A 14,753-nucleotide genomic window follows, 5' to 3' on the forward strand; every position below is an offset into this window, starting at 1 on the left:
CGGAATGCCTGGATAACAAAGCTGATTGGGAGAAGAGGACGAAAAAAGGAGACACAAAAAGGAGACAAAAAAAGAGACGAAGAGACAAGAGAAGAGCTGCAGAAAACAAGACAGGGACACGGAAGTGGTTGGCGGAGAAAGTAGACAGACATTGACAGAGAATCAGGGTGTGAGAGGGAGTGAGTGTGAGAGCAACGAAAGCAAACATAGATTTTTTTGAGCTTTGTTTTTCTTCCCAAATAGGGTCGTCTTCGAGCAAGTATGGTATATATACATATTATACATACACACACACATATATATATATAAATACATATACTATTATTCACTATGAAGTGCCAATACTGGCAGATTTCTCTAGGAAAAAAAAGCTGAGCAGGCCCTGTAAAATGTGTAATTCAATGAGTGAGGAGACTTAGACCCAATATAACAGATTGAACTCTGCACTATAAAAAGGGCCAGACAAGCTCTCCCTTCAGCAGAAACTCCCTGGGATCATAATGTGTAGTGAAGTTAAGCAGTTGAAACCACAATGCAGACACAGCCTTGCTCTAATTTGATAGACGTCCGTGTCCTAAGCATGAGGATAAGCATTTATGTATGGTAAGTTACTCTATTTTGTATTCATACAGGGTCTCTAGGTATAGCCAGTGTTTGCCTCTATATTGGAGTATAGGTGCAATCTTCCTCTACATATAATCTATCTTCTTGACAAGTATTTTTGGAAAGGGGGGGGCAAGATGTTCCTTGGAGTTGAAGAACTATGAGAAATGCATTCAATGCTAGCTCAACCAACATCGTTATTTCAAACGATTCACTCCAACTATTGGAACTTTTTAGCAGTACGGCTTTTGAATCCACACAAAGCACCGAGATACCCAGAATGCGGTTAGCAGAATATCAAGTAGCCCGCTTTGTAATTGGGCGACGCTGCTTCTTGATGGAGCCTGATTAGCTATTAATGCGCACTTCTGCAGACTAAATAATACACATCGGGTCTGACAGTTTGGAAACACTTGTGAGATGTTACCCACTTACAGCTACAATCTAAATAGCCTCATTACATTTCACTGTTTTCATAGATCTAAAAAGGAGGTGGAACTACGGGAAGCGCATGATAAAGACGGCTTCAAGACCCACAATCAACATTAAGACTGTTTTGCGGTTGTTGATGGCATGGAGAACACACTTAAGGGTCTTATTGCTCACACACTAAATATGTTGCCGTCAAAGTTAAAGAAACAACATGATTTGTTAAATCTATACCTTGTGGTTTTCCTTTTTAAATCAGTTTAGTTGCTTTGGTAACATTTATCTTAGATCACGTTGACTTTGGTTATGCTAATTGATGTGTCCTGAAGTTGTCTTTTCCCTCTTTACAATGGCCGCCTGAACCAAACACCAATCGTTAACTTGGCAATTTCATGAAGAGGATGATTAACCAAATGTTGATCGTTAAGAAAAAGTTATTATGTTTGCTTACAGACTATGTATACAGAGTATGGAACTGCATGGAGGATTTATTAATTGTGAAAAATACGCTTTAAACGGCTGGTAAAACCAGGTTACCTCCCATACAGGAAATTATCTAGGAAATGTGACAAGACCACATACTATCAAACTTCAAATATCACAGCTAGAATCCTATGGAAAGCCCAATTTTTCAAGCCAAAAATACTGCATTTATAAATTGTTTCAGTTTTTTCTGAAAATTCCATCAAAAAACAAATTAGTTTATCTATAAAAAAAATAAATAAAAAAGTATAGTTTTAGTATAATGTTTTTAGGGATTTGAATAGGTTCTGGTTTTTGTTCTCTTAGCCCAATCACCCTGACACCCGTGGCAAACAATAGAATGGCTCAGTGATAATCACCCAGACACTCTTAGTGATGAATGTCTACTGAGGAATGGACTTCATTAGCAATGCTATAAAATCGGGTCACTGAGCAGAGAAAGTCTCCCAAAATATCACATGACATCAATGACAATCTCCAAGTCCGTAGATAAAGGATGTTTATGGGAACTTAAGGTATTTTAAGAAGCTGTTTGGCAGCTTTGGGAAAAGCTTGGCAACAAACATGGATTTTTCCATTGGCAACTGGATTTTTCAGGATCTATAGTAAATTAACCAAGCCTTACACAGAATCAATCCTAAGGAAGCTCTAGGTTCTTCCCAGGGTGGAAAAATACTTCATTTTATTTACAACTTCTTTCTAAAAGCGTAATGAAAACCCATAGCTGCCTCATTGATCTCTTTAATTGCCTACGGACTACAGCAATACATATTGCCGGGATGCAGAATGCAGTAAATAGTCCGATATTAAAATAGCATTTCTTGTGCTGTTAGCAATATCAGAATTTTATTTGCTGGAAGGAGGACAAAGAATCATCTGCATCAAATTTTTTTAAATAAAATATTATATATATACACACACATTATATATATATATATATATATATAGAATATTTTTTTTCCTTTTTTTTCTGGATTTTATTTTACCACTACACAGTGTTTTTACAGTCAATATATAAGTCTAATTCTAAAGTGTATGTATGAGTGTGCGTGGGAGAGTGTGTATATATGTATGGGTAATTCTATGTGAATTTTGGAATGTTTCAATTATAACGTGATGTAGATTTGCTGCTGCCCGTAAGTATATTGTATTTTTGTATGCATTAATTACATCATACCATTCATGTGTAATTGGTATAATTCATTCAGATCTTATCGTTAATACTTGGTAGCAATGTAGCAACTTGATATAGGCATGGACATCAACGGAGATCATCTAGGATTATCTTCAAAAGTACCACACAAGCTACTACACATACGAAAAAGCATAAGCACTGTTTAACTTCCACGCTAACAATGAATCAAAAAAGCATTCCAAAGTGCTAATGGAAAAAGCACGGCTCAATAGCGGAAAACCAGTTTAGCACACGCAATAAAATGCATTATTTACGTCATAAGAGATCATGTAAATTGATTTTGTGTAAATTTTAAGTTCACTCGGACCAAACTGGTATTGAAGCAAAACTTGCAAAATGAATGATATGTGGGGATGGCTGATTACAAGGCAATGATAATGCATCTCTATATAGTATAATTTAAGCGGGAAAGGAGGGAAAAAAACCAAAAACATGTAGCCTTGCAAATGATGGTGGTTTATGTGCCGATCACAGCATCAAGCTACATTATCTCTCAGAACATATTGACGTGGACAATAATTGCTGTTCACGCAGTATCTGTCAATATATACTTCTTGTTAGACGCTCTTAGAGGGAAACCCCCTCACTGCTGCTGGTTCAAAACCACTCCATGGGATGTTCTACCCAAACACACAGTTACAGAAATAACAGAAGTTTAACTTAAATTACAGGTGATTTCAAGCGGGGGCGCTCACCATTTTTAAGTATCAAAAATATTATGTTGTTTGTCTTTAAAAAGTTAGCTTTTGTATAGGAAAAGGTTTTCAGGCGATTGACGCCATTCTTGTTTTGTTACCTTAGTCCAATCTACTAAACCTGTGACCGATAACAGAATGGCTCAGTGTTAATCACACAGCCAGATACTCTGACTAAAGAACGTCTATGGAGGAATGGATTTCATTAGCATTGCTATAAAGAATCAGGTCACTGAGCAGGGAAGGTCTCCCAAAACATCGCATGATATCAACGGCAGCCTCCAGGTCTGCCTATAAAAGGACGTTTTGGAACAGAATGAGATAAAACAAAGGTTTTTCTCAATGCTAAAGTACATTATTGTGTGCAGCACTAAATGCTTCTCCAAGGTTGCACATTGGTTTGACAAGACTGAATTATTTTGACAACACAATCTTATGTTTTACCACAATTAACATAACGGATACATAATATAGTGAAACCTATGGGGTGTAGGCCTAGAAAGTTTTTATAAATGCAGACACGTGCACAAGTATCTACTAGTCAAGTATTACATATTTAATTAGAATGTCAGACTCGCTCTTCAATCCATCATTTCAAATTAGATTTGGAAGCAACTTGTATTTCAGCATTAATAAAAGCGGCTGTTATACGTTTGTGAGACTGGGTGCATGAGCATATCTCTGCACCTTTAAGTGAAAATCCTTGAAATTGTTAATATGTTTCAGGTGGAAGACTCTGACCATACTTAGTCACTAGTGGCAGCCTGGCCCCTCAAGTGAATATAGTTGTTAAATATAATGTAACGATCTCAAAAAATTCAGTTTAAAAAGTATGGATACTGCTGGGTGTTAAAAAGGTTCACTGTGAGAGTGTGTGTATGTATAGTGTGTTATAAATGATATATAACTATATATTTCAACACATTTCCTCCATGGAGGTCGAAGCTGCCATTTAAATACATAACCAGCAAAGGAACTGATCTCTAACAAACATCCCATCAATCACAATCTAAAGTGACTGAACAGAACAGCAGCATTTTATTTTAAACAAAGTTTTGTTTATCTACGCATCCATTTCAATGCCTTTTTTAAACAGCTTTAGTACGCTTCTGCTACATAAACCAGGAACACCACTGGTCATCACGGCAATCTCTGCAAGGGATACTAGCATAAGAGAAACGTAAAATATATCAGGGGATAAGAGTATATATGCAATTCCGGTGTAAAGTTTGAAAAGTGACCCTATTGTCGGAATGATCTAATAAGCAGGAATACCACTGATCACTATGATAAAATGCTACTTTTAGATCATTTTTTTTTCCACACAAAACCTTGAACGTTTTATATCTGCTTCCATTCCTTGCTTGTTACACATTGAACTAAGCTACGTGAGATGATCTTCCCAAGAATACGAGTAGGTCAAAAGTCCCTACGGACCCATGAGAAATTGTTAGAGTGCTTTGGGGTCTGCCAAACGTGAACCCTTACTGGCCTGCTTCATTTTACAGGTAATTACGATGGAAAAGCCATCTGTAAAAGTGACTTCTCTATCCACCTTTCTTCAAAAATGCGGCTGATCCATTGCGCCATAATTCTCAAGCATGGAAGGCCTAAATCTTTTAAAAACAGAGGTTTTGCGTTTGTAATCCATTAAGTGATGGAATGTATGGAATTACATCCATGGACTTAGGCCTTCACAAGTAGTTCTTAATTTTCTGCTCCACTCATGGTCTTTATGCATCTCCTTAAGGGAAGTAGCAAGGGCAAAGGCCAATATACCGGTTTCTGTGCTACTGCTGAGCAACGGATATTTGCAATACTAAGAATACTGAATTAAAATATCAGGCACCTTTTCCCTTGCCTGTTTTATTTTGTCACTAATTTATATATGTGTCCTCTAGCTCTCTGTTTGAACTCACTTATATATACACACACACATTGAATGATATATGCGACGCATACGATTTTACAGGAAATCAAAATATGTCCTATCACGTCTTTGGAGAGTGGAAAGATGCGGTAATGAAGACATTAAGCTAAAAATGTAAATACAAGAAAAGAATCAACTGCACCTCTAGCAGTGACCTTCCCAGAAAAAGGTTAGATACAGTGCTAGAGATCTCAGATTACCACCAATAGAGTTAAGAACCTAACAAGTGGATATGGCGTCTATCTCAACGGATACACCATGAACGTGTGTGGGGGGGGGAGAAAAAAGACAAACCTAAACGTCACAATACACATACTTTCTAATTTTCAGAAGGTTAGCCTGTGTAATTGCTTTCCATAAACAGATGCCTGAGGGACATTACAGTTCAGCCATCATCACTGGTTACTGCTCGATGACGCACGTACTGTGACCCATCTGATTTGGGTGGTGAGCTCGCTAGGAGTGACTATGAACAGAGGCAGTGCCATTTCTAAAACAATATGCCTGTCATAGCAAAGCATATGGGGGGGGGGATTAAGGTAGGAACCGCTTTTCAGCTCAAGTGCCCTAATGTCACCATCCGTCATGTAGCCCTTCCTCATAACGTCCAGGAATAGGGTTAACTCTCACACCTCCCTCCCTCTGCTCTCCCTCCCTTCTACACGCACAAGCTACTCGCTGGAATGGTTGCAAGATTCAAATGTGCCTGGCCTGACAATGCTAGTGCTGCGCATTGTTATGCAACTCACTGTCTGGGAGGGCAGCTTGTAGCTTCTCTATTCTGCAAGTACCAGGTGCACATATAGTCAAGTGTCACAGATCGCTACTGTAATGCAACTCCAAGCACGGCCACTTTGTTCGCCTGGTGGAGCTGGCTGCCGAGTTTTGCAATGTTCAGGAAGACGCCTGGGGATTATTTGCTTGTGATGCCTGCTTAAGGTGTGAGGCGAGTTCTGTTTGGGGAACCTCTTGCATTGGGAACACCTTCCACGCAAACTGTAATCAAGCTCACAAGACACGGACCATGTTACCAGCAAGGAGGCTTATGGGAACGGAGTGTGGCTTCCAATCTTATCTTAAGGGAAAACTGACACGGGGGAGTCAGCCAGGCAAATGAAAAGGCAACGCATACAATGTGCATATTTACCACAGTAATAAATCATTCATCCCTTTAAACTCTACAATCAAAGGAAAGAAAAGACTGCGTGGATCTTAACAGAAGAGAAGCCTCGTGGAAAACTATTCACACGATGTGGATCAATATCGAGTAGCATCTTTTTCCCCGTCGCCTGGATTCATTGGATTAATGATAGATTGAGGGTCCATGAATTTTGTTGCTCTTTGCCGTTCGTTATTAAAAGAGGAAGGAAACGGAGGGGGGGAAAAATGCATGTATTCACGCGTGTATGTGTGTTATGCTTCCCGTCAGTTTGCAAGGCACTTGATTTCTCTTTGTGTGAGGACATAGAAGCATGACTGATGCCAGTGTACTCCTGATGCAGAGTAGGGTAAGGAACAATTCCTTTTAATCGTCACTTTCATATTGTAATTGTGCATGCTGAATGACAATGGGCCGTCAAAGCTTCATTAGTGAAAGCTTGGTGGAGTGAATGAATACACAGCCAGCAGCGGAGACAAAGACACAATTTACACCTCCCGTTAAAATTGCTTTGTCCTGTCTGTCACTTTCAATTATTAATGCAGCCCAAAAGCAAAAAAAAAAAAAGAGTAAAAATAAGAATAAAAATGCCACTTGTACGGCAAGCAAACAGGTTTTTAATATTAAGTATATGGACAATCAGGCTACGCTCATTTAACTTGCTGTAGAGTATATATGAAAATGGAGGCTTATAGTGTAACAAAGGCATCAACAAGGCTGTTTGGATCCATTCGAATGCCCAGCACAGACACAAGTTGGATCCGGCTGCGCATTCCAGGGAATGGTAACCACCACATAGAATGAAAATACAATGCAAAGGCTGAATTCTGTCCACATACCACCATTCCTGGAGGGGGAATAGGGAACTACTGAATTAAAAAAGGAAAATAAAATACACAGGTATTTCATGCTCAAATAAAAAAAAAAAAAAAAAAAGATATATATATATATAGATATATATATATATATATCTTTTTTTTAACATAATATGGGCATTCTCACATTTTTCACAGTTTTTAGGCCAATTTACAGAGAATCTATTTTCACTGGAGGGGCATCAGGCTCAAATTAAGCACTGCCTACTTGACTGTTTACTCACAAGGATTCAGATTTATTCCGAATCTGTATTCTCTGGCATAAAACATTCCGACCATGGCTGGAGTGCTCTTAGTCTCTCCAGTGCTGGAGAGGGTTAATTGCCGATTCAACTCAGAGTGTACAGATGGATTGCAACACACACAATGTATCAGTTTGTCAACAGGCAGGTTCATTACAAGGCATTGCGCTAATTTCAATGGCATAACTTGCCATTTTGTGTACAAAGTCAGTTGAGTGCCACTGACCTACTGTACCCTCATTACTCCACGCATGTGTCCATACATTAAACAGTGCGAACCACATTAAAATAAGACATGGTATTTTAGACTGTTCTGGATTTTGTATTTTGTGGAAAACTGCCCACACTTCTAAGGAGCCGTTTCTACCAGAATTTCAGGTCCTTTATGCGGTTATAACTACATTTTAGGAGTTATATGACCATGTTTACCCAGTTCACAAATGGCAGAGCAGATATAAGCTAAATGTGCCTGTTGTCCTACCCCTTTTTTTTTCTAGACAGTCTTCAGAGGCGTGCTGAAGACATTTCTGGGAAAAATGGTCACATCTGCTATCACTGCAGCAGCAGCAGAAGTGAAGAGGCAAGAGGAGAAAGAGGAAAAAGAGGAGTCCATTTTGGCCATGTTGGGAATTATAGGAACTGTGCTAAATCTCCTTGTCATCATTTTTGTTTACATCTATACTACCCTCTGACAGCCTTTACCTGCCTCGGAGGCGTAACAAGTGAGAGGTTAACGTAAACCCCAAGAGCTGGGAGAAAATGAAAAGTATGGTGGGAAAGAAGAAGACACTTCAAGAGATCTCCGCTACGAACTATCCAATACATTCCAGAGCTAAGTGCCTAGGTGGATCACGGGCAATGGGGCGCATTTGTCAATGTAGATAGGACTACAACTAAACACGCCAGCCAATGAAAGCTGCACGCTCTCAATCTGGCTCCAATGAGAGGCCATAGAAACAAAAGGTAATGCCGAGCTACATCAATTCTTAAAGGAGCCAATATGATTGCTGTGCTACTGCCATATTATATCAGGAATGGATACAGGAAAGGATATTTGTCCGCACCAATTTCCATCACATGGCATCACACTTTGTCATGCGTTCACCATACGATACACCATGAGACAACATGAAAAGACTCAATAATGCTTCCACGCAGGTACATCCATGGATGGATTTTACAGAGCCACAATACGGTTTTCCCCAAATATTTTATTTTTTAAATTCCCTTACTAAACTTGTTGAAATATCATAAAAAGGACTATTCTGCTTCTACTAACAAGTGAATTACACCCCATAATACAATAAAATGTTTTAATGAGATTGTTTTGTATTTTGCCAATGGGAGGACTAAGGTGACATGTATTTTGTTAAAAGGCTGTGTCTTGGTGCTTGGGGGATTCAAAGGTGTGGAAATCGGGTTAGAAATGTTTAATGAATGGAATGGTATCTTATAGCAAGGATGATGGAACGTGTAGAAAGTGGATACACTTTCTGCATCAGTTACGTATATCTTTAAACCCTAAAAAAAACCTGAATAATGAGGTGCGTATGGATGGGATTGAGTAAAGACCACACTGGCCGCAAAAGCAAAAAAAATATCGGAAGCCAATAAGAAATGTTGTAAATTCTGGGAATGTTTTTGTAGCATTGAAGAATTAAAATTGGCAGGACAGAACCATCTTCATTACACTTGTGTGAATATTTGTTTTAATTGAGCTTTTAGCTTCAAGGTGGTTTACAAAATCTTAAGGAGATATGGCTAAAAAAAAAAAAAAAATTCTCTCAAGAAAAAATCAAGGGGTGCTTATATGAGTTTTTTTCATAAATCGTTGTCCCGATTAATATTACATTTCCTTCCTCAATATTCTTGAACTAGATATGTTAACCTTACCAGTATAGTTCAATAAAGTCAAAGTTCTTAAACCCCCAGACGTGGCCAAAGACTATTACAACTTATAAGCAGAATACATACTCCTGTATAACATACACGTAGGAGGCATATTCTTTTATGTGCAATTTCAATGCAATTTTAAAAAACATCTATTAAAATGATGCTACCATGTGTAATTTACTTAGATGTGCATTAGAAAATTACACCCTTTGGTTAGCAATGATATGTTAAGTTGGTGTAATATGCCAACTTTCTGAAGAGCAAGTAATCTTCTTCAAGGTGATGCTTTACCTTTCAAGTAAAATTGAGCTTTAGAAACATACCTAGTACTGTTAAATACAGAAAACCTTTCCCAGAAATAATTGTGTAAAATTATGTCTCATTCAATTACTGCTGGGTACATTTAATTGTCACGTGACACAAGTAGACACTCATTGGTAGGTTATTGCCATATAATCTGCAAGGGCTCCTTAAACTGAGTTTTTTAAACAAACATTAAAAGGGAGAACATGTCCTAAGGTTGAAGTGGACAGCACACCTTTAACATAGGTTCTCGGGACGTCTGACTAGCTATATATTAAAAATGTCTACCACGTCCGGTCTCATTCAGGTTATATACATCAATATCCCATAACCTGAGATGTATATGTGTATACTAATAAGATGAACAGAAAGCCATATACCTACATAGTATTATTGTATACCTCTTAATAATAAAACAGTTCACAAGTACCTTCAGGTTTGTCTTTGTGGTAACCTGTTAGCAACAGGTATCTGGAAGGGCAGGGATGGAGAGCAGCGATGCTTTGTGCCGTAATAAGGTGTAAGAGTGCAGCACTAAACACACAACCAATGTTCTCCTTCGTTTACTTTAGGGGGCACAGAATAAATACAGATAACACCTACCAAATGTAAATGGTTTCTTAACGCAGATTAGGTAACAACCCCTATTTGAATAGAAAACCTGTAGTCCATACACTCTACAGGAACGTTTTACAGCATTCCGAAGGTTATATGTATTATGCATTACTCATCGTCCATTATAGGACAAACCCTATTAAATTAGTGCTTTTAATAAGAAACTGAAGGTCCTATGTTGAGGGTCACAGGAGCTGGTATAGCCTCTTCTAAAAGACACATGTAATGGTTTGTCAAACTATATTTTCCTTGTGACAGCAGTAAAACAATCATTATCATGTTTGGTGACTGACTTTTACAAATTACAGCTTATTATCTAAATTTAGCTTTGGATCAAAATAGACATAAGGGGGGGGGCAAAAGTGCTATAATCACTCTGCATAAAGCAATAACACTCTAAAATAATATTCAGTACTAAACCATAGATGCCGAAAGGAACAATAGCTCATCTACAAAAAAACTACATCAACGCATATATGAAAAGGCGTAACAATGGAAGGGTGACTTTCTAGTATAATCTCAAGAATTTTAATATTTGTCTAACTGGTCGTGAAACAGTTAGGCACCAATATATGTGTAAAGAAACAATAGGAGGCATGACGTTAAATGAAAGAAACCCATCTATGGTTCACACCTTGGTTGGTTAGGTCCAGCAAAGTGACCTGAGCAGGCCCTCTTAAACTCACTTCCTCCCGCCCAATCTAGAAAGTCTACACAGTAGAGTCAGGTTCATACGACATGCATTATCCATCTTTCCAAAAAAATGTGTGGACTGGTGAGGTTTATCTCAATGTTCCACAGAAACATCTTAATTATAAAAGCGGACATTTTGTTTTATATGCATTTTGTATAACTGCAAATATAAGACACACAAAAGTCTGTCAGGAATATTTTATTTAACTGTGTAAAGCTCAGAGGTTTATGATGTCAATGCCTGATGATGAAGATAGGAGTAGCCATTACCAAAACCGTGTCAACTAAAACACAGCTCTGGGTGAAAAAATGATGTTGTATACACATTTGACAAAAGAAATTGTGAAGAGTGTGACCCTGTTATAAGACGTGAACTTTTCTAAGAGGCTGTTTTGGGGGGCAAACCTAGCATAAGGGGAACGGTCACATTGGACATGAAACTGAATACGGCACCCACTTTGTTATTGCCGTTACTTCATGTTCAGTATTTTGGTTATTGAGATATGGCCCACTTCTGCCATCCAACAAAAGCATAGCCAATGTGTTTCATTCATTCCCCATGATGTAAAAGGTAAAGATTGTATTGAAATCGACAAAGGTTGTAAGACTTCCTGGACTCTACATCCACTCCATGTAGAATTAGACATTTAGTATAACCGTGCAGTACCTCTGAAAGGATATCATCACAATTATGTGTGGATGAGGCACGAGTTTGAAACATCCAGCATCTCCTACATATAGCCCACCAGAAAAAAAATATCGTAAGAGAAAGGTGGTAGTGTGAGTTAGTACAATATCAAAGATAGTCTAGAATGTGACCGTTCCCCTTTATCCATGATAATGTAAAAAATAGTGATGTACTTCTTCTCAAAGGGCCGAATGTACGTAACTTCAAATGCAGAAAGAGCCGCATCAGGTTATCGTCACGCTGCCACTTGATTAACGCTACTTACTATATGGGAAAGATTTGGAAGAACAACAAAATTGAGATTTTCCTCAACCCGGAAGGTGGTAGATACAGTTTAAGGTTAACGTTTACCATAAGGGTGAGAACTGTTTACATCGGCTGTTTGGTCACCTATATGGGACAACCATTTTATAGGCTGGAACTGAAAATGTGAATTTCCTCGAAATGGGTGGGACACAATTGCCTATGTGTACAAAACAAAAAAATGTATTCTTTAATAACTAATAAAGTCATTATTTAATGTCAATCCCGATTATGGTATTTGTTAGTCGTCTGTGAAAATGCACTCTTCATTTTGTTACACAACCATTTAAGCTACATCTATTCCAAAAAGCCACAGGGTAATGTCTCTGAAAAGGGTAAGAAAGCGACATATATTATAATTACAGAAATCGTAGCCCACATCCTCGTTTCTTGGCACCGTTGTGGAACTTGCCTTCAATATTCTAGTAACAGAGCTCAAATCTTTCTACACACTGAAAAATATACTTTGATGGCAGAGAGGAGCTATTCAGATCATCTAGTCTGCCCAGTTTTCATGATGTAAAGATTCATCTAATCAGTCCTTGGTCTCATCTTAGATTGGGATAGCCATGTCTAGCCATATGTCGTTCCCATGTATATTTAAATTCGTTCACTACATTAGCCACTACAACGTATGCTGGGAGGCTGTTCCACTTTTCTAATACCCACTCAGTAAAGTAACCATTCCTTACATTACTTGGTAATGTAGTTGAGTTGCACCGATAGAGTTTCTACCAGCCGCTGACCTCACGATGTATCACTCCCATGCAAACATTAGATTGAAACAGAATTTGATCTTATCTTTTAGGACAGCAATATGCCTACCCCATGTATGTTTAAATTCATTTGCTGTATTAATGGGAGGTATCCATATAATTGATATGGCTAAGGTTAATATTTAACCTCTTCATTCCCCTATAGACGTACCAGGACGTCCAAAAAACGCCCACTAAGAAACCCCTATGGACGTCCCGGTAAGTCCAGCCCTTCGTGCAGCGTCAGGGACACATCCCTGCCGCTGCACGGGAGACCAGGCTGTCGTCGGCTTTCTGCTGCCCGATCTCCTGTAACAGCTTCCGGTATGAAAGCCGGTAAGCTGTTACATATGAAAGTGCCTGATCGCACGATCGCACAGTTGCAAACGCGCAATCGGCCATTCCCTTCCGGGTTGCGTCACTGCTGACGTAACCCGGAAGGTCATCGGAGGACAGGATATCCCCTGCGGGGATATCCTGCCCTCCGATGAGGCACCGAGACGCTGCGATCTCTATGCAGGTCTGTGAGGACCTGCTTAGAGATCACAGTGTGATCGGTGCAGGGGGATCGCAGGGAGGGGAGTGAGAAACCATCTCTCTCACGCCCCCTCCCATCCTGAAAGAGAAAAGCAGAAAAAAAACAAAACGTTAGTCCATTTAAAAAATAATTAAAATAATAATATAAATAATACTAAAAAAATTATAATGTGAGCTGTGATGTCATTGTGACATCACTGGCATGTTCAGGAGGTCCCTAGGAGGACCTCTAACCATTACTGTGTAAAAAAAAAAATTAAGCCATAGGCATAAAAATTATACACCTAATAGTATGCTCCCTGGTGCTGGGAAAGTATGGAAAATCTATATAAATTAGGTATTTCTGAAATCACGACACCTGAATTGATAAACTTGGAGGGGATTTTCCATCACTTTAACTAATTTTGTGAGGATTCAGAGGGAAAATGTGAAAAAAAATAGTTTATTTTTCTAATCTTCGCTGGTTTTTACTAAATTTCTCATTCTAAATTATCAGCTATTCATCCACCTATGGTATCAAACGAAAGCTCTATCTCTCCTTGAAAAAACTATATATAGTTTACATGGGTACACTATTCACAGGAAAAGAGAATAGTCGCTAAACCGACATACCCCAAAAATGGCAAAATTGCTCTGGGCTTTGAGGTACCAAAAACCCCTGGGATTGAAGGGGTTAAGGGTGTTTTTACAAAGTACGATGGACACACTTTACTACAACCACACACAACCATGTATTAAAAACGTATACGGGGAACAAACTGTGCCTTAATAATGCAGTGCGTTTATGGGCAGGTATAGTGATAACCTACAATATGGCAAACCATGTTCGCAACCCAGTACTACCTGTGGATGTGTATTTGTTTATTCCAGCTGGATTCCCACTATTATGAGAATTACAGGCCGTATACTCAAGGGTTAATTTATACCAATTACGGTTTAATGAACGAATAGCACAATTCACCCAGCGACCGCACTGCACTAATTGCGCTTGTGAGATATACCGATTTCCATGAGCATCTGATATGCTTCTTAAGTAGTCTGAAGATGCACCCTGACCGCGAAACTGCATCTTAAGGAGTTGCCTACGTTGTGTTAGACGTTTTTAAAACTTAATAAAAAAATAAAAGTATTGATAAAGGTAGATGACCCAAGGAGATCCGTTACCCATTCACTGTAAAAGTATACTCGAGGATTGGCATGAAACTCAGACCTAAAACATTTCTATGTGATATTATATATATATATAGATATAGATATATATATATCTATATCTATATATATATATCTATAGATATATCTATATACCGTATTTGCTCGATTATTAGACGACCCTGATTATAAGACGACCCCCCAAA

The 14,753-nt window shown here is 38.5% G+C and overlaps 1 protein-coding gene and 1 long non-coding RNA gene across 3 annotated transcripts in view; one reads left to right on the plus strand and one right to left on the minus strand.

Annotated features, from left to right (window-relative positions):
* The window catches only part of BIRC6 (baculoviral IAP repeat containing 6), a 116,376-nt gene that overhangs the window by 25,548 nt on the left and 76,075 nt on the right, over window positions 1-14,753 (minus strand). The gene's annotated exons all lie outside the window — the stretch shown is intronic.
* On the plus strand, window positions 5,794-9,300 carry LOC128484704 (uncharacterized). Its single transcript, XR_008351189.1, has 2 exons — window positions 5,794-6,843; window positions 8,109-9,300. It is a non-coding gene; the product is annotated as an uncharacterized LOC128484704 (long non-coding RNA).

Source organism: Spea bombifrons, chromosome 3, assembly GCF_027358695.1.
Source record: "Spea bombifrons isolate aSpeBom1 chromosome 3, aSpeBom1.2.pri, whole genome shotgun sequence".
Lineage (NCBI taxonomy): Eukaryota > Metazoa > Chordata > Amphibia > Anura > Pelobatidae > Spea > Spea bombifrons.